The sequence below is a fragment of the Alligator mississippiensis genome, chromosome 3 (assembly GCF_030867095.1).
Source record: "Alligator mississippiensis isolate rAllMis1 chromosome 3, rAllMis1, whole genome shotgun sequence".
NCBI classification, from domain to species: domain Eukaryota; kingdom Metazoa; phylum Chordata; order Crocodylia; family Alligatoridae; genus Alligator; species Alligator mississippiensis.
The window spans coordinates 282,479,550-282,499,908 of NC_081826.1; positions in this window are offsets into that span (position 1 = coordinate 282,479,550).

A 20,359-nucleotide genomic window follows, 5' to 3' on the forward strand; every position below is an offset into this window, starting at 1 on the left:
TGTCAGGTGATTTCTTTCTTTTGTGTCTGATAGTCTTGTAAAATGCATAAACAATGCTGGAGCAGGGGCCAAAATATCAAACTCCACCCTCCTCACCAACTGCTTTAACAACTTGGCTACAGAGGCAGGCTTCCTCTTCATGCTCCTTCATTTCTCTTCAGGCTCATACGTGGTTCAGGGCCCTCAGACTCCAAGATGCACATTTCCATATTGTAATCCATCTCGTCCAGGTAGTATCTGTAATTCACTGGCAGGCCCAGTCCTGCCCAGCAAGAAAATGTCTCTTCCCAGCACCAAAAATCTTCACAAAATACAGCTTATCCTAGGAACACCAGCATGAGTCCATCAGCAGTTATGCCGGAGTGACTGCAGATTAGCATCAGACTAGCTGAGATAAAAATCCCCCTCACTCTTCCATCCTTGAGTCTGCTTCCTCCTTTGATGCCCTTTAACTGCTTGGAGAAGAAAACCCTTGTTAAAGTTGATCTACTGCATTACCCATATCTGAAGGGCCAGCATCAAGAATTATCTGTGGAAGAGATCCAGGTCCTGAAAGTTTGTAAGGGCAGTGTAACAAGGAACTGACTCAACAGGTGTTTCAAAATGTGTAACTTTTATAGCTACCGAAAGATTATCCTTGGCTTCCTGCCTAGTAATATTTGCTTTTGACAACTGCCTTTTAGAGGATTAAATATGCCCCAGATGGATTTCACACTGATCTCTGTGCTCTCTCATAGGATTTCAAGCATATCTCTAGGACCTAGACTCCAGATTACTCTTTCCTTACCACCTAGGAGCGCACAGCAGGACAGCTGTGCCGGGTAGCAATTGGGAACAGCCTACCTCTCTCTTCCCTCCCCAAATAGATAGCAGCTTTAATATTCCACTATAGTAATAAGCAAAAGAAACATGGAAGCAGACAAGGAAGATGCGGGAGGACAGTATCAAAAATGTCTCTAAGATTTCTGGATTTGGGAAGCATTGTTAAGATCTGAATTAAGGAAAAGGTTCTGGAATGAATGAAGTTCCGCTCTTCCAGAGGGATTCATCCTTCAAAAGGTTAACAGGAAGACAAAAATCAAAATCTCTCACTTGCCTTGCAAGAATTGCCTGGGATTTTAGTGAAATAGCCTTCCTAATAATACCTAGGCTTCAAAGGAATTCTTTGCCCTTTTGTGTACAAAATCTATTATTAATCAGTTTGAAGACATGACACAATAAAGGTTAGAAGAGTGTTTGGGGCAACTTGATCAGGGAAAACAATCAATAGAAGAGAAGCTGACAAATCATGGTGTCTTTGTGTTGAATGTGTTATCAAAACAGCTTGTAGCCTCAACTTGCTTTTCATACATCTTCCAAAACATATTGAATCCTTTTGCACAGCTTGCAGATGGCCACAGATAAGGCAAAAAGGAAATCAAGAAAAGATCCAAAGTAAAAAGTTAGGCAAACATTTAGTACAAACCCAGGCACCTCTGTGAAATCTTCTGCTCATATCACAACAATCTGATTTGCTAATGTCATGAAAGGCTGCTTCTGAGTGATTCAGGTTTCTGAGTTTTCACCTATTAGTGTGTAAGCTGCTGCTTTCCGATTCTCATTTTGCAGAAAATCCGTTAAAAGACCCAATAATTCCTCATCTGTTCTTCTGTTTCAAAAATCTCCTCGTAAGTCAGTTTTCAATGACTACCTAATTGAATGGCCGTTGGACTCGCACAGCAAGATTGATTTAGAGCCCTGGTTGGTTTATAAGCCTGTAAATCCTTTCTGCAGAACTTTTCAGTGCTGGGAAACTGATAATTGCTAAATCCCATTTTCCGATGGAAGCTCTCTCTCAGAAAAACATTTCCCCATATGCCTGATATTTATATAACTGGAAGAGGAGGGTGACACAACCTTTAACTAAAATAAAACAAATGAGGCAATCATATTTCCCAGTTACATTTCTCCATTTCAGAGCTGCTGTTTTTAAACCTAAGTTGGGCCAAACTCTGTTCTCTTTTATACCAGTGTAAATCTAGAATAATTCTAAGCTGCTGATTTCCAACTGGTATAACAGAGCAACATTTGGGGCAGGGACTCTAGAGCATTTTTACATAAATTAACTGGTGGTTAAGACTCTGTGAAATTCACATTACTATGTGCAAAACGTCTTCTGCCACTCCATGTCTTGGGTTTTAGATCTGTTTTGCAGCACTGATATGACAAATTCTTGTGTGTGTTTAATGCAGAAACCCATTTAAACGGGCATGTTTTTGCTCTGATATCTAATGTATTACAGCCAGATTCTCTTCCAATAAGACTATTTCTGAGTCTATAATTAAATGCCAATCACTTTGAATTCACATTTAATTATGAATATTAGCACACATTAACCATGTCTGTACCACCTCCCTCCTGAATCCAGAACTGCCAGGAGAAAACTGCACCTCCTATTCATTTCTCTGTCATCTGAGCCTAGAAATAAGGCAGGAAGACAGTATGAAGGGATCCAAAGCACTTATCTCAGTCTTGCTCACTGAGACAGAAATCCTGAGAACAGTACTGAGGTGCAGGGCCCCTCCGAACAAGCTGCCTGGCTCAGGCAGAACAGGTGTGAATAAATGGTGAGGTTTTATTAGCGGCAGTCCTTGGCTCAGCTTGGCCTTCTATTTTTCAACGTTGTCAAGCACTTTTGTGTTGTTTCTGCTATTCTATAATTAGATCTGTATGTACAATGAGATTTTCAACCTAAGCGTTTTGGATATATATCTTCCATTGAAGTCAACCACTAGCCTAACCTGGCTTTTCAGTGGGTTTAACTGTTTTAAGAAGGTTTGGTACTACGAAGCATAACTATATAATATAGGGACTTTTTCACAGCCCCAAACTGCTCCAATAACAGGGGAAAAAGTTATAGATCCGTGACTCTCAACCAAGGTGCCATAGCACCCTGGGATGCCTTGAGATTCTTTGAAGGTTACCGCACAATGCTAGGATCGTTGGGTTTACAAACACAATTCACAAGATAAACCCCAAGATTTCAAATAAAAACCCATACTTGTGCTCTTTCCGAGTTTTTTTACAACAGAAAAACTGCTCTATTATTTTCCTGTAGGCAAAAAAGAGTTAAAACTAAGAGCTGGCACTTTCCAAAGGGTGCTTGTGTCTAAAAAGGTTGAGAACCACTGGTATAGAGGAAGGCATGGAGACGATGACCCTTTGCTAGTTGACAGCTAGCTGTGTTTTTCTTGGAGCCCAGAATAAATCAAAGTAGTTCTTGGTTTGCTCGATTCAGCAATGGGCAACCTTCTCTGCACAGCTCAGCTGCAGAGTTGAGCTGACACAAAGCAAGTGCACAGCTTTAGACACCATTGTGTGCTCAGTCTGACATGCAGACTCCTGCTCTGTGCCAGTTCTGCTGAAGTTGAGGAGTTGCAACTAGTCTGACATCAGTAGTGTGTTCATGAGAGATGGGTTAAAGGTCCTCCCAAACCTAGCAGCCCATAGGGAGTGACATGGTTAGCATCACCTTCAGCTCTCCAACCCAAATGACCAGTAATTCATTTACAGCTGGTTCAAACATGAGCATGAGGTGTAAGTGGCTGTAACAGCAGGTTGATACTACTGGGTACTATTATTCCTACGTAATCCTTCACAAAGAACTCCAAACATATAAAGATGTTCTTTGTGAAAGATGTGGGTATCCACTCCTGCTTTTTGCTCAGAGATAGGTTAAAAGGAAGAGAAAAATCAAAATCTCTCACTTGCCTTGCAAGACTTGCCTGGGAATTTAGTGAGATAGGTTTCCTAATAATACACAGGCTTCAAATGAATTCTTTGCCCTTTTGTGTACAAAATCTATTATTAATCAGTTTGAAGACATGATAGGCTGGAGCTTGGTTCAACACAAAAATCTAAGGGAAGAAGCCACAGTAACTTAGACAGAGGATGCAATAGTTTGGCAGCATAAGTAAAGAGAAGCTCCTTGTAGAGATTCCTAAGCAGGCTGAACTACTGGAGTAGAGAGTTGGGATGAAAAGTGTGTAGAGAATTTGGAAAAATCAGGAGGGTAACTTTGAACAGACAAAGGAGGAATAAACTTCATTTGCTTAATTTTTCCTCATACAAGTGCTGGATCCATCTATATGAGGTACAAAACCCACACCTAAATATGAAACCAGGTTTGAGGTAGTGTCACTGCCAAATTGTCTGCTTATAATTAGGAGTTTGCCCAAGTAGACTTCAGAAAATATTTCTGATTGCACATAGTTCTTAGTGAATCAAGGAGATCGTATTAGAAAAAAATTTCTTCTTCCTTATTACCAAGATGCTACAAGGCTTCCACACTTTCATCTGTGGCTTTGTTTGTTATTTTACTCACAAGAGGCTCATGGTTTTGGATTACTGAAGGTTACATGTATTTTGAAACCTACACATTCTCTAGTTATTTGACTTCAATATTTGCAGAGTAGAACTTTCTGAACTCCATAGCTAGCAAATCATTCTTTTCTTTTTTAATATACCCAACTATATAGCTTCTTCCATTCTGTCTGCCTTGTTACATAGTGGCCTTTGCAAACATCCAAGCATTATTGCTACCTATACATCAAATACGTCAATATTTGGACTCCCAAGTATTTGCTTGCAAGAAAGGTGTTCAAGTTCTATTAGCCAGCAGCTTGCATCTGAGCTGAAAAATGTAGGTTAACAGGGAAAGCTATACAAACCGCATTTACAGCCTCATGGCTGCAAAGCAAAAGAAAACCACCTTCGTAATTGCTGATTCCACTAAGCATCTTTTCAAAAGCATTTCAAACAATTCCGCTGTAACGCTGAAGTCACCAGCAGATGATAATATATATAGCACGTGTCCAAAGCAACATAGCTTTTACCAATAACACACGGTGATCTTCATCCTCCAGTCCCTGGTATGTATGGTTCCAAATGTGAATGCATTTTACACCTGTATGCCAAAAAAAGTTAAGCAATAATGCTTAATCCTTTCACTATGAGTGGAAGTAAATTGTTCCTGTTACTTCAGAAGAATGGAGCTAAAAGAGGTGAATGCATCTATTTTAGAAGATAAGGTTTTAAGTGTGCAGCCTGCAAACTGAAGCATGCATTTACCACATCTTCTAATCCTTGCTCCTACTGCTATCAGTGGGAAGAACTGGGTGATATTGCAGCGGTGTGTCATTAATGCAAGATCAGATCCCCTGTAGTTCCTGCCCAGTTCATACGCTTTCATTAGTTATGGCATTATCACACTTCCCTGGAACCTACTCGCAAAATGCTCAAACAACTGCAACCCATACTAGAAGACCCAACTCTTAAGGAGATCTTTCCAGAACCACCCATCCCAGCCTTTAAACAAGCAGCAAACCTTGCTAACTTCATCATCAGAAGCAAGCTCCCTATGACCCAAGCCACACCTAATGGATCCAGACCATGCCAGGACAAGAAATGCAAAACCTACCAACACATTTCTACCACTCCCACAATTCCCACACCCCACAACAGAACCATCACCATTCCTGGATCTTACACCTGTACCTCCAGAAATGTTATGCATCTCACCCAGTGTACCAAATGCCCTGATGGAAAATACATAGGAGAAACCAAACAACAACTGTGCACCAGAATAAACGCACACTAAAAATCCAAAGACAAAAATATCCAATTACCTGTGGGGGCACATTTCTCAGAAGACAATCACTCTGGCTAGGGATAGACATTACACATAAACCAGTTGAAGTGATCAGAAACTGGTTTAAACCTGTAACAGAACAGATGTTCAGTGTACATAAACCAGTTTGAAAATAGATGAAACTGGTTTGAGATAAACCTGGTTGAATATAGTATCAGACTTAACTGATTTGGATCAAACCGGTTTATGCAATGTCTGTCCCAGACCTCTTCCTTGTTTAAGCTAAAATCAGAGTCCCCCAGCATCCCGGCATGCTCCCTGGACTGGGCAGGGCTTTCTGCTCCACAACAGAGCTGGCTCCTCCCTCTGTTCCCTGGTGGCAGCTCTGGCACTGGCTTCCTCTTGCTACTCCCTCTCCTCCCTCACCATTCCCTGCTGAATCAGGGATTTCCCCACTCTGCCTTATACAGATACCTCTCAGCATTAGCTAGCAGACCACATTCGGGCTAGGGTTGGTGCTGTGAGAGACAGGACAAAGGTAGACAGCACAGTGGCAGCTTTGGGCTCTTTGGAGCTAATAAACAGGTAGTTGGCAATACCCCTCTGTTCCTTCCTTGGAAACAGTTGTTTAAGTAGAGCTTGACCTAATGAGAGAGGCTTTTGTTTTCTGATGGAGTAATAAATGGTCCTGTGTAACTCCCAGCTGTGTAACTCAATGCTCTGTAAATCCCTGCTCCCTCACTGACCAGCAAGGGGGGGGGAACCCCTCCCTAATCAGAGCATCCTGCCAGGGCCACCCCTGCCCCCCAGCTCAGAACTGTGGAAGAGAAGGGAGGGCTACTCTAGTGCCCCTCACCCCCGACTTCTAGCCTGAGCCACTGCAGGCATGTGCTGGCATTTCTGGAATTAAAAAGGAATGTCTATCCACCTCCAAATTGGTTTAAGCTTTGCAGGTTAGACTAACCTGCAAAGATTGAATACATTCAGGCTCAGGCTTTTTGAATGTCTGTCCCCAGTCTCCATCTCCGATCTCTCAGTTCTAATCCTCAAAGGGAACTTACAAAACACCTTTCATAAATGAGCTTACAAACTTCACTTCATAAATCTACTGGATACAAAAAATCATGGACTCAATATAGACATTGGATTTATAACACATTACAACCTGCCTGACATCTGATTTACCAGGTCCCTGCCTGACCTTACCATTTATACCCTGCCTCTTTCTCCCCTCCCCTCCCCTCCTTTTCTACCCTTTGTCTTCCTAATTTCCAGCTATTTACTTTTTCACAGATTGCCTCTTTTCTGCCTTCGAGAACTCAACTACAGTGGAGTCTCTCTTACTTATCTTTGGCATTATTTCCCCCTCCTTTTCTCCCTCTCCCTTTCCTTCACTACCTTTTGTTTTCCTATTTACTTTCCCACTGACCTCCTGTCACACTTTTAGCTTCTTTCACTCCTTGGAGATCTCAGCACAGCAGAGATTCCCTATGCCTGAAGAAGGGTATTTGTACCCAAAAGCTTACAAATGATGTTTTCCAACTACTTCGTTGGTCTAATAAAAGATATAACATCTACCCAAAGAAGCTTGCCTTGGCATCACAAGATACTTCTGTCTGGCTCAAAAGACTTAAATGAATACACAAAGAGTCAGCTTTAACAGTTATACGCTGGTCTGCAAAACAATTTCACCTGCCTCGTAATTTAAAACACATTCAACTTCTGTCCACCACTACCATACTATGGTGCATAAAGCTGAATTAAGGATTGGGAAGGATTTACCTGATGATTGTTTGGGATGTAGCCCAGACTCAATTAAGTTGATATCAGATTATGTGCATTGAGGAGTGGGGAAATATGAAGGGGTTCCCTTTCCTGCCTCAGGCTGCAGAGGCAGAGTCTAGTTTGTTCCTTTTAATGTCAGCGACTGGTTTAGACTGCTTTCCTTTCTCACTGACTTGACAGCTGTATTTTATCCACATTTCACATGCAGAACATTCACAGACATCAGGGTAACATCTACAGGCAGATCTATGGCCCTAGCAGTGGTTCTATAAAAACATCTACACATTTTGGTTACCTCTGTTTTTGGGTGCCTACCTGGAGGCTCTGAGAAGTATTGTGATTGTTGTGATAAGTCCTTTGCCCAGCAGTAGAAGTGGTCTATTAGCATGTCTGCCAATATCTATTGCCCCCAAAAACTCTCCCTCCTGTAAGCAAGCAAAGATTATTATTCAGTCTGAAGCAATGAATGATCATCTTATTTTATCCCATGAGCTACCGAAGTTCAGCTGCACTAAGCTGAAAAACTGCTTCTTCAAATGTGTCCAGCTGGTCAAGCAATGATTTAAGTAAATTTGAGTTGAATGTTAGTAAGAGGAACCCCAAAACAGCAAGGAGGAGGAAGAAAAAGAAAGGTTGAAGCAAAAACCAGCCAAAACAAACTAAGTGCTAAATTTCAAAGAAAGAAAAAGAAAAGAGAGTTGAGCATCCAGTCCCTCTAGTCCCCAGTTACAGTCCCCATGGAGTCGCTTCCTAGCAAGAATGGCTGGTGGGAACACAGGACAACTGCATACCCTTCCTAGACCTGGTTTTGCAGGCTGTTTCTCTTGGAAGAAACTAAAGATGCAGTCAGGCTTCTTTGGGCTTTTTCATGCAGTTCTGTTCCTCTACAGGAAATGTACAGAAAGGCCTATTTCTCTCTCTCTCTTTTAAACTTCATGTCTCAGGCCAAACCAGCCAAATAAGTTCTGAATTCTATTGTCTGAGTAGAGCTCAATCATTCAAGTCTGTGTGGGGCTACAGGCTACGCCAGTCACACACTCTCAAACCTATGGCAGGCAAGCCCCAGAGTTCAGATGCCCCTAGTTTCACTTGCCCCTAGCCAAAAGGCCAAAGGAGCAAGCTAGAGGGAAAGCCCAAGTGCAATCCTGCATAAATTGTGTAGCCAGGATCCTTGCATTTGGAGGTACTGGTAGACTCTTGCAGGGGTGCATGCTCACAGTGCAGTGAGCAGGTCTCCATCCCCTAGCTACACCAAGTCATTCAAGGCCAAGAAGAATGGCATCTCCCCTTCCAAGTAAGTAAAACCACCTGGGCTGAAAACCACCCTCACAGTGGTACCTCCTCTGCCAGGTCCTATTTCTCTGAGGCCAGTGGGATTCAAATGACAGGAGACCATTCCTTCACTCATAGGTATAAGCCTCTTTTGAGCCAGCACTCTACCCAGGGAGCCTTCCTGCTTTCTAGGTTCACTCTCAGGGCTTTTCTAGCTATCTCCTCTTCTTTTTGCTGCTTCCAGCTGTCTGTCTTGTCACAGATTCCCTCCTCCTCCTCCAAACAAACTTTCATCTGAACAGCACACACTATCCAGCCTTCTGCGTTTTCATTCCGGTCCTACCAAAATGCCTCTTTTCCTCAGTTTAGCCTTTACATGCAGCCATGTTCTGCAAAGGAGCCCAATGCACTTCTTTCATTCAGCCTGACAGACAGGTGTCTGTCATGCCCACCAGCTTAAGCAAAATGTTACCCACCCTCATTGCAATATTTCTATTTTGTCAATAAGCTAATTTTTCCTGAAATAATATTTTAATTTCCCTAGGGAGGAAAAAACAGATACACTTTTCATTATTATCCAGTTTTAATTAGGAAATATTATTCTAAAATTTTAATTAAAAATACTTAATTTTCATATGTCTTTATCGTGTCTCCATTGCCTGCATCAACTCACAGCCTTGGTGGCTTGCATATAAATGTGCCTTTTAACTGATCGCTGCTTTAAATCAAGAAGTATTGCTTGCTGCTTTGGCAAAGCAGATAATCCCTCTAGAATTATGCAGAGATGAGAAAGGCCTCTCTGGTTATCTACCACATACTTCATTCAGAACATTGCCTGACATGCAGTGTAATCAGATCCTTAACTTAATTGCTCTTGGTCTCCACTAATTGTCATTTACATTTGTTTATTTCAGATCCTCCCTTAGCTTGTCCTTTCTGCCAACAGATGGAAACAGTTCTTGCAGACTGCATCCTTCTCTACACCTTCAGTTTCTTGAGCATTTTTTTAACTTAATAACTCTTAATAAAGCGTTGATAGTCAAGGTACATAGGTGAACTTGTTCTTTATATCTCTCTCCTATCAGCCTGAGGAAGACAGAGCTGATGTGCTGAGGCAAGTTCACTTGTACAGTTTTGATTGGAAAAAACAGACGATTAAAACTTTCTTCCTGGCCAAGACAAAAACCAACCAACCAAACAAAAAACCCTACTCACCATCTACTCTGACTGCACTACTTGCAAGGCCATCCAGACTGTTTCCACTTCTACATTGTTTTCAAATAAAACCAAATAAATCCCTTACACACTCTTCTGGTTTTTTGTTTCTACAAGAGCCAGGTCCTTAACAGAGCCCCAAATGATTTCTCGTTTAATGTGCCTCCTACAACTGGTGTCAAAGTGAGCAGTAGGACACATGCAAGTAGTAGGATGCTCTTCCAGTTATGAGAAGCCCCTTCTGGACTTGATGTTCAGCTAGTATTACACTATTGTGCGGGCATTGCGTGTGTGCAAGCAGAACACACACACACACACACACACACACACACCTGAGCATGAGCAAAAAGATTGCTATGGACACAGCAATGGCACTTTCCTTTAGGGAGGCCCTGTCCCTTGGATAATACTGGTTACAATACTGGTTACAATGAATACACAATCCTAAACAGTAGCATAACTGAGGAGGAGCAAAAGAAAGTCACATGTTAGTTTCAAGGACTTTATGTCATCTTTTGTCAGGCTGATTATGTTTTGGGGGCACCTAGATAAAAATATATTGAATAATAATAATAATGCTTTTACCTTTGGAGAGGCTCAACATATTTCACAAACACCAAGGAACTCAATGGCAGGGGTAGTTAACTGAAGTTAAATCTCCTGGCTTGTTCAGTCCTGTGCCTTAACTAAAAAACTATCCATCTTTCTCAGTGGCTCGCATTCTGATATTAATACCAGCAATAATGCTCCTGCATCTACTTCACTGGAAGGCAACCTTTGCTTGGCAGCCTTGCAACAGACAGTCTGCACTGGTTGATATAAATACTAGAAAATACCTCTGTGAGGCTCTCTCTATTTTCAGGCAGCTCCTTGTATCTTATCACCACGCACACACTCTATCTGATATGGATAAACTCTGGCACCATTGTGGTTCTCAGATCTCGGAATAAGAATATTATATAGGGCCACATTTTCCAAAATCAGCTTATTAGCTTCTGAAGTTTTGCACATGAAAATAGCCACTTTTCACACCTGTAAACTGGTTCATTCAATGGCTACCCAGATTATATGCATACAAGTTCATGCTTCAATATGCAAAAAACACCCTATTTCCTAAATTCACTGGAATGGGCTCCATGGACTTGACAGTGCCTCTAAGTTTAAAAAAGAATCTATGCCGGGGCGGGCAATTATTTCGGGCGGAGGGCCACTTACTGAATTTTGGCAAGCCATTGAGGGCTGTATGACAGGCAGCCAGGGGCAGATATATATTGATTTTCTAAATTTTTTAGGGGACCCGCAGGTCAGATAGAATGGCCTGGCGGGCCACATCTGGCCCGCGGGCTGCATTTTGCCCACCCCTGATCTATGTGCTCTGCTAAGTTGCGCACCCAGAGCGTCAGAGGGAATTCTGCTTCCTACTGAAGCCTGTAAGTTTTGTTCCACAGCAATTCTTCATGTCCCAGAGGATTCAGTTTATCTTCTGCCTGTTTAATATGAGAAATTAATGAAGCAGTTTTCTGTGTAAATAAGTGGCAACTAAGTGGTTCAGGGTTTTGTAATACTGTAGCATAAGAAGGAGGCCATGCAGTTAAAGTAATTAGCGAGGGAAAGGCGCAGAGAGGGCTTGTCCTGGATAAAGTCTCTGCCTCAGTGCTTACAGAAAGAGCTGGTGTATTTTCCACATTTACTAGTCACCATAAAAATGTGACTTTCTCTGAAGTAGCTATTCTTCCTTTCTTTAATCCACTTGCTTCCTTTGGGAGCTCATCTAAAGCTCACTGGAGTTTAGTGAAAAGACTCATTGATTTCACTGGGTATTTTACTGGGCCCTCATAGAGGTCTATTTAGCAAAGGGAGGTAAGTCACTGAATGGTGTGAACCGATTTGATTTTGTACTATTGTACTTGTTTCTCTTCGTGATGTTGTAATTTAACACTGTGACAAAGGGACCATCAGATCTTAACAAAATCTTGTGCAGCCTGTCTGAAATATCCCTTATCCTAAGGATTTGTAATGATGAGGATATCCTAGATGACCTCAGGGACATGATTGTAACCCTTTTCAAGAAAGGAGACAAGTCTGACTGGAAATTAGATGGATTGCCTTGCTGTGTACCACAGGGAAGATCATTGCGAGGCCCCTCCTGAACTGTCTCCTTCTACTTAGTTTCATAGTTGTAGGGTTGGAAGGGACCTGAGCAGATCATCACGTCCGACCCCCTGCCATGGCAGGAAAGAGTACTGGGGTCAAACGACCCCGGCAAGGTGTTCATCCAGTCTCCTCTTCAAGACCCCCAGTAGGAGCCAGCACCACTTCTCTTGGAAGTCGGTTCCAGGTCCTAGCCGCCCTAACTGTGAAGTAGCGCCTCCTGATGTCTAGTCTAAATCTACCCTCTGCCAGCTTGTGACCGTTATTTCTAGTCACTCCTGGTAGTGCTCAGGGGAACAGGGACTCCCCCAATGCCTGCTGGTCCCCTCTGACTAGTTTGTAAATGGCCATTACATCCCCCCCCCCCAGCTTTCCCTTGTGGAGGCTGAACAGGTTCAGGTCCCACAGCCTCTCCTCATAGGGCCTGCCCTGCTGCCCCCGATCATGTGAGTGGCCCTCCTCTGGACCCTCTCCATGTTGTCCACATCCCTCCTGAAGTCCGGTGCCCAGAACTGGATGCAGTACTCAAGCTGTGGCCTGACCAGTGTCGCATAGAGGTGGAGGATCACCTCCTTGGACCTGCCTGAAATGCATCTGTAGATGCATGACAAGGTACAGTTGGCCTTCCTGACCGCGTCCCCACGCTGTTGGCCCATGTTCATTTTGGCATCAATAATGACTCCAAAATCCTTTTCTGCCTTGGCACTGAGGAGAAGGGAGTTCCCCAGCCTGTAGGTATGTTGCTGGTTCTTCCTCCCCAGGTGCAGAAGAGCTACTTGCTGAAGAGCTCCTCCCAGAATCTCGGTGTGGGTTTAGGGCATCAAGAGGCAGAGCTGACATCATCTTCACAGCTCACCAGCTTTAGAAAAAATGCCAGGAACAACATAAACCTCTCTACATGGCTGTCTTTGATCTCACAAAAGCCTTTGACTGTCCCCTGAGAAGCACTGTGGAAACACTGCAAGAGAAGGCTGAGGGGGGATCTTGTGGCAGTATACAAATTCACCCGGGGGAGAGGGAGGAGGAGGGCAGCAGGGAATAGGAGATGCTTTGTTTACCAGAGCACCCCTTGGAATAAGCAGGAACAATGGCCACAAGCTGATGGAGAGAAGGTTTAGGTTGGTCATTAGAAAGGACTTCTTCATGGTAAGGGTTGCCAGAATCTGGAATGGGAGGCTTCCAAGGGAGGTGGTGCTCTCCCCTACCTTGGGGGTCTTCAAGAGGAGACTGGACAAGCACCTAGCTGGGGTCACATGACCCAAGCACTTTTTCCTGCAATGGGCAGGGGGTTGGACTCGATGATCTATTGAGGTCCCTTCTGACTCTAGCCCACTGAAATTTGTCACTATTCTTTGCCTGCTTCATGATGGTATGTGAGCAATGGTTCTCAGTAATGGATTTATCACAGATTCCTTTAAGGTTAAGATGTGGTAAAGCAAGGCCAAGTCATTGCTCCAATACTCTTCTTGATACTCCTTATAGTGATGCTACATCTGACCACAAACAAGCTACCAGTCAGAGTGGAGTTAAACTCCCAAATGGATGGTAAGCTGTTTGAATCTCAGCTGACTGAGCCAAAACCAAGACCTCTCCGACTTCAAATCATCAATCTCCAGTACACAGATGATCCCATAGTCTGTGCTCACTTGGAAATAGACCTTCAGGCAATTGTCAACATCTTTACCAAGACATAACATAAAATGGGACTGATGCTTAACATTCAGAAGGCTAAGGTCCTCCATCAACAAACTCTTAATGAGTGGTCCCTGGCTTCAGTAATTCAGATTCATGGTGAGACTCTGGAGAACATTGAGTATTTTCTATACCTCTGAAAACCTCTCTCAGAAGGCTGACAATTGATGAAGAAATCCAACATAGCCTCAAATGTGCCAGTACAGCCTTCAGATGCCTGAGGAAACGGGTGTTAAAATATCATGATGTCAGATCCAAAACCAAGCTCGTGTTTTATCAAGCAGTCATGATCCCCACCTTACTGTATGGAGCCAAGATGTGGACAGAGTGCAGGGGACACTTCAAGTAACTCGAGAAGTACCATCAAAGTTGCCTGCAGAAAATCCTTCAAATCCAGTGGGATTTGTCAGTGTCCTCTCACAAGCAAACTCCATGAGCATTGAGACAACGATCATCCGACATCAACTTTGCTAGGCTGGCCAAGTCATCTGGATGTCTGACTCCGGACTCCCAAAACAAATTTTATTTTTCAGCTCAGTCAAAGTATACGCTCAAAAGGGCAAAGAAAGGGCTTCAAGGATGTCCTCAAGGCCAACTTTAAAAAAATGCAACATTGACATCAAGCTCATAGGAGACTATCACCAAGGACTGCCCCAAATGGAGGAAGAGAGTCTGCTGCAAGGGTCTCAGTACCTTGAAACCTCATGACAACAGGAGATGGAGAAGTGGGAGTGGCAGAAACAGCGTGTCACAGACTGAGTCAAAAATCCGGAACCACCCACCCCACATGGAAACACATGCCCAAGTTGCCACAGAATCTGCCATTCCCGGCTCAGCCTCGTGAGCCATCTTCAGATGCACAGATAAGACAATCGTGGAAAACAATCATCTTTGACTGTGAAGGATTAATGAATAAGACTTCCAGTTAGTCCCCTTAGGCTACTTAATCCATTGCTGTGGGTCTTTCAAGTCCACAGTTCATCATCCAGGTAACCTCCTCCCATGGGACTGCTTTTCTTTACATGTCAGTTATAGAACATGGAATAACCTATCAGCAATTTACCTCTTCTTGAGCAACTTTAACGAATCCAATTACTAGCTTTATCAACAGCATGGGGGATGTCAAAAAACTTCCACAATTATCTGAGGGAACAGACCACACAATTCCATTATCACCCTCTGACTGACCCTTTATTAGCCCTTATTTCCTTTAGAAATTTTACTCTTTTTACAACTAGGTTAGTTCCCATGGACATGAAAGAAAGGGGGCAAGGTATTGGCAGTTCCTGGGGTTTTAAGTTCCCTTTCATCCTGATAAGATATCTTGAACTATTCCAGTGCTCCCAGTGTTGCTATAATCACTGGTGGCAAGATTTATGATGAAGTGTTAAAGGCTGATGCAGCACAGCTCTTTCTTTAGTGGAATAGGAGAAGGCAAAGAGGAATTCGTAGATACAGGTAAAGCCTAGTGAGACTGTTCCACTGACCTCAGTCAATTATGGATCAGGCCCAAAAAACACCTACACAATGAAGGCAGTGTTTAAGAATGGAAGTTCAGTAATCAAGTAGTTTGTCCATAGAATGGGCTAGACCCTGCATGCTATGTAAGAGAGATCTCAAATAGGTATGCAGGCCTCTGGAGTAAGGAAAACCTTGCCCCTCCCCCTGCAGACTTATACTGAAGATGGGTATCTTGCTATAGATGGGTACCCCATCAGTAAGACTGGGGAGTTAAAGGTAGCTAGACATTTGCTCTGCCATCAGATGATGACTATAAATTGTTGGCTATAAAAAAAACAAGTTGTCTTAAACATGTTGGCCTGATGGGCATTTAGGCTGGGGTGTGATTTTATTTGCTCAATTCATTTTGAAGAACTTGGGCCAAATTACTTATTGACCTAAAACAAGGTTAAAATAATTTTCCACAGTGACACTTGAAAGTCTTCACTAAAATCCCACTGTGCCAAGGGTTGTAAAACAAACAAGCAAACCCATGAGAAACAATGGTCCCTGTGTGCTGATGCCAACAGAGTTACTCCAGAGGTGACTTTGACCTCTAGTTTTTGGTTTTACCCTTTGATGCTGCTTATTCCCCAACTTTTATGCACGTATGCAAATCCCCAACCATTACTAGAGTGGATATGGTCTCTCTGCATGACATGGAGGGAAACAGATTGGCCTGATGTAAAATGTCAACAATACTTCTGGAATTGCTTGATGAAGGACTGTTGCTTTGCATACAAAGAAGGGCATTGTTCATTCCCTAACAGCAATGAGATGGAAATGTGGAGCTATCAAGCAATATTTTGAGAAATTAACTCCTCAATTACAGCTGAATTGCATTCATCTGGAGCTACTCTGCATTTTAACTTTGAGAAAGTGACAGTCACTTAATACAGAAAATATTGTTGCTCTTGGCCTAGAATATTACTCTGCCCTGTAGTGCAATGATAGTGTTAGCCAATGACCAAGCAGATCTCTGCTTATAAATGTAGCACATCTCTATCACCATAAAAATATTTGAATCAGTGCATACAAATTACTTGGACTGAAGAACATGAAATAAGCAAACTGGATAAAGCCTTCTGGAAAATCACATTAAGAAACACATCTCTGGATACAAAATACAGTTCATTTTTTCCAAATAATCGCATTATTACTCAAAATTTCTTTTTGCCCCCCTCCTCCCACCTTCTAAGTAGGAATCAGAAGGTTGGATAACAAAGATGAAAAGACAGGAACAAAGCCCATCACCCATGCCAGGCCTTATCACTTCTCAGAGTTTCCTGGTGAAATTGAAAAGCAAATTAGGGTGTATTTATCAGATTGGTGCTCTCTACTGGGCTCACCTTCTCCTGGACCTTGCTCTCAGAGGGGCTTACAGTCCCTGAGCTTGTCTGTCTTTGCCAGTGTTCAGAGTTATGGACCTGAATCCCAGGCTGAAGGGTCGCCCAGGAGAAAGAGAGACACCTAGGTGCTTTCTGCAGGGATGTGGGGGCAGAGATGCCCTGCTTTAGGTGTCCTACGGACATAATCCCCCCTCTGCATCCTAGGGAGCTCAGGGAAGGTTTGTGAAAATCTGCAAGGGAAAAAACATGGCTTCCTTTGGGGTGATTTCTTCCTTCAGAGGTGCAAGAAGGAAAAAGTCCTTGTGCCCCATGAACACAAGGATTGCTGTTGTGTCACCAGTCCTATGTATAGGGTGAGTCTTTTTGCACCATCTCTTTGCCCCCCTGCTCAGACCCATGTAAGGAATAATTTAGCTTTGAGTAGAGACATTAGAATCTGGTCTTTAACCAGCACCTCTTACTACCTGGTCAATGATGACACTTTGGGAAGGCTGGGCTATGATTTCCAGTCAATTTTCTATACTTCTCTGGGGTTCTTTCCCACATGGCAGAAATATCCCTGCAGAAAAGGGGCAATATCCCAGAATGGAAAGTTTAATAAGTGTTTAACAGTTCTAGAAAAGGGCCTTGAAGAAGGTAGTAAGAGTCCCTGTTCCTCTTCCCGAACATTTTACTGTAAAGTTTTCTAGTCATTCATTCTCCTGTGGTTGGGGGAAGGAGAGAAGGCTCGAGTTCCTCACCTGCCTCCCTAGTAACCCAGTGCTTTCCAAGGCACAGACACATGACAAGATTAAAATCCAAAGTAAATCTTGACATTAGTACTTGAGTAAATTTATTCTGTAGTAAAAAGAGTGGACACACAACCCACACTGCCAAGCTGTAATTGTGCCCATTGCAGACAGGTGGCATGGAGCAGATGGCTTCCCAGGATGCACATGACCAGCAGAGTGGACTGATGTGCTGATGGACTTTACACCACTGCATCGTTATTCATCACAGTCCAAAGGATAACTTCATTGCCATGTGGAGAGACTTACACTTGTTTAGGGCTGCATATTGTATATCTACTCCCCTTCATCCCAGAGTAGAGTCAGATTAGTCTGAAGTAAAAAAGTCTTGGATTTTCACAACCCCAGAAATAACTAACTAACCTGGATGGGAACAGGGCAGCATTTTATTTATTTATTTATTTATTTTACAGCATGAGGCCTCCAGTGGGTCTTACTCTCTGCTGGTGTTTTAGAAGCCTCTCAAATTCTGTCAGAGCAATGGGCTTGCACCAATTTCTTTTCTACTGGCAAACCAACATTCAAACAATCTGAAAAATTGGGAACTGCTTGTAAAAGCAGTTAGGGTCTGAAGAAGAGGCAAAGTTCTTTTTAATTTGGGAAGAGTTTTGGAACATAAAATGCATACACCCCCATTCTCCCAATCCCTCTCCCCTCTTGGTATATTTTTGTGTGTGCTAATTCTGTCTCTCCATGTGCGGTGAAATTCACCTCCGGGCAGAGGGTCTATACAAAGAACGGGCACCACATTCAGTTTTAGCCAAGGCCGTATAGTACAATGCAAGTGGGACTGGAGTGATGCACAAACCCCCTTCAGAGAGAGAAATTTCATCTTAGTAGCATAATTTGGGCCCATATTCCTTTGCTTGGCTTCACCTCCTGTTTTTTAGGGGAGCCAGAAGACGGACTGAGACCTGACCTTAGTTACTGTTGGAGAAACAAGAACAATGAAGGGCTGGCTTTTATATGAAATATGGTGGAAGGCAGTAATATTTGAGGAAATTAAGCCTTTCAAGTTCCTTCTTCACTTCCCCTAACCTGTACATAGTGCTCGTATTAGAAACCTAAGAATGTAGGTTGCTTTTGGCATACAATATGCTCGCCACAATATAATGTTGTTTCTCTTTCTGCTCCATTATCCCTACCTTTTCCTGTGGGAGGATAGACAGATAACCTTCTCATAATAATCTGAAATTCAAATAGAGAAAACCTCACTCTTAAAGTGCCCTAATATTTGAGAAAGGTTTTAAAATAAAGTAGGTTTTTAAGAGACCCGGTACTGGCCTGGCATCTACATGTGTGCTCTAGGTGTTCTGAGGAAAGTAATATTAACAGAATGAAAAGGTCAGAGTTATATAAAAATCCTTTTTAAACTAAATATGCCTGACATACGAATCCCCCAAAGATACACTGCAGGCCTTTAAGAACTGATAACATTTGGACCTTTTGGCAGGTCAAGTTCTGCATCTGCAAAAGCCCTTTAAAAAAAAAAGAGCATCTCAAAGTACAGAGCTCACTAGGTGCTGGACTGATGCTAAGCTAAACTATGATTAACTCTACAGAAGGCCCTGTTGGCTTGGATGGGACCATTGTCTGGGCAAGGCGCTACTCAACACAGCCCAAATGTCTGAATCTGGCCATTTGCTGCATGAGGAGCGAGTCAGCAAAGAGGGGCTGTTAGCCTGTCCTCACTGAAGTTTCTGTAACACTTTGAAATATCCTGAGATCTCTCTTATTTTTGCTCTTAAAAATAAAGTCCATCCCTGCTTCACAACTGGCCACCATGACACCACCTCACTTGCAGGTACATGGTCAGCTGCCAATGCCAGTCCATAGGATAGTCAGCAAAGGGATCACAATAGTGGCCTGGCTTTGAGCTCTGCTGGCTGAAAAAACCACAGTTCAGCAGTCTGTCTAGACTCAGGACATGTCCTCACTGCTCTGTTCTGCACCCAGGAGCGATACCCTGAAGCATACCCTGCTCACACATTCCCACTTCACATGTGCCAGCTCCTAAAGTGAGGCCAGGTAGCCACTTTAGAGGTCCCCGAGAGGGACACCAGTGAGTACACCTCAGACCTGAGACTTATCTGTATACGTCCTCAGCACCACTCTAAGGCAACTCCACTATCTTACTTCTAGGCAGGAGCATACGACTGGAATGTGCTTCGTGACTGTGCTGTCAGGCATGATATGGAGGAGGGGTAGGCATGTCCTCAGTACCCAGTGGCCAAAGCCTCAAGCTCCCCAGCTGTATTCTTGATCAGACTCCCAGGATGAGATTTTCAAAGGACTATAAAGGATCTTTGGTACCCTAATTGCATGATTTTTTCAATAGGATTTGGATATTTTGGCTCCTTTGAAACTCCCAGCTTTAGTCTGGAGGTGTAATAGTGTTCTGTCAGCAAGGATCCCCACAGCGCAGCTTGTTAAGGCATTTTTCTTTTTCTTTTAAAATATTACATCTAAACATCATAAAAATATACAGGATCATGAGCATACTGTGCAAGTAGCTCTCAAATGAATAATTAATTGGCTTATAAATGTATATTTGCAAACATTACCAAAGCCTCACATTTAACACAAACGTGGCCTTTTTTCAACAATACGCTGCTGGGATAAATTCTGCAAGTAACTGTTTCATAGACTGCAAGGGGCTGGAAGGGACCTCACAAGATCATCGAGTCTAGCCCCTTGCACTAGGCAGGAAAGACAACTGGGGTCAGGTGACCCCAGCAAGGTGACCATCTAGTCTCTTCTTGAAGATTGCCAGAGTAGGTAATTGCACCACCTCTGGAGGGAATTTATTCAACAGTCTGGACACTCTGACTATGAAGAAGTTTTTCTTAGACTTAAGCCTGAAATGGTCTTCCAGGAGTTTGTGGCCATTACTTCTGGTTTTCCGCAAGGGTGCCCTGGTGAACAGTTGTTCATCGAGCCCTTGATGTATTCCTCTGATGTAGCAGTAAGCTGCTACC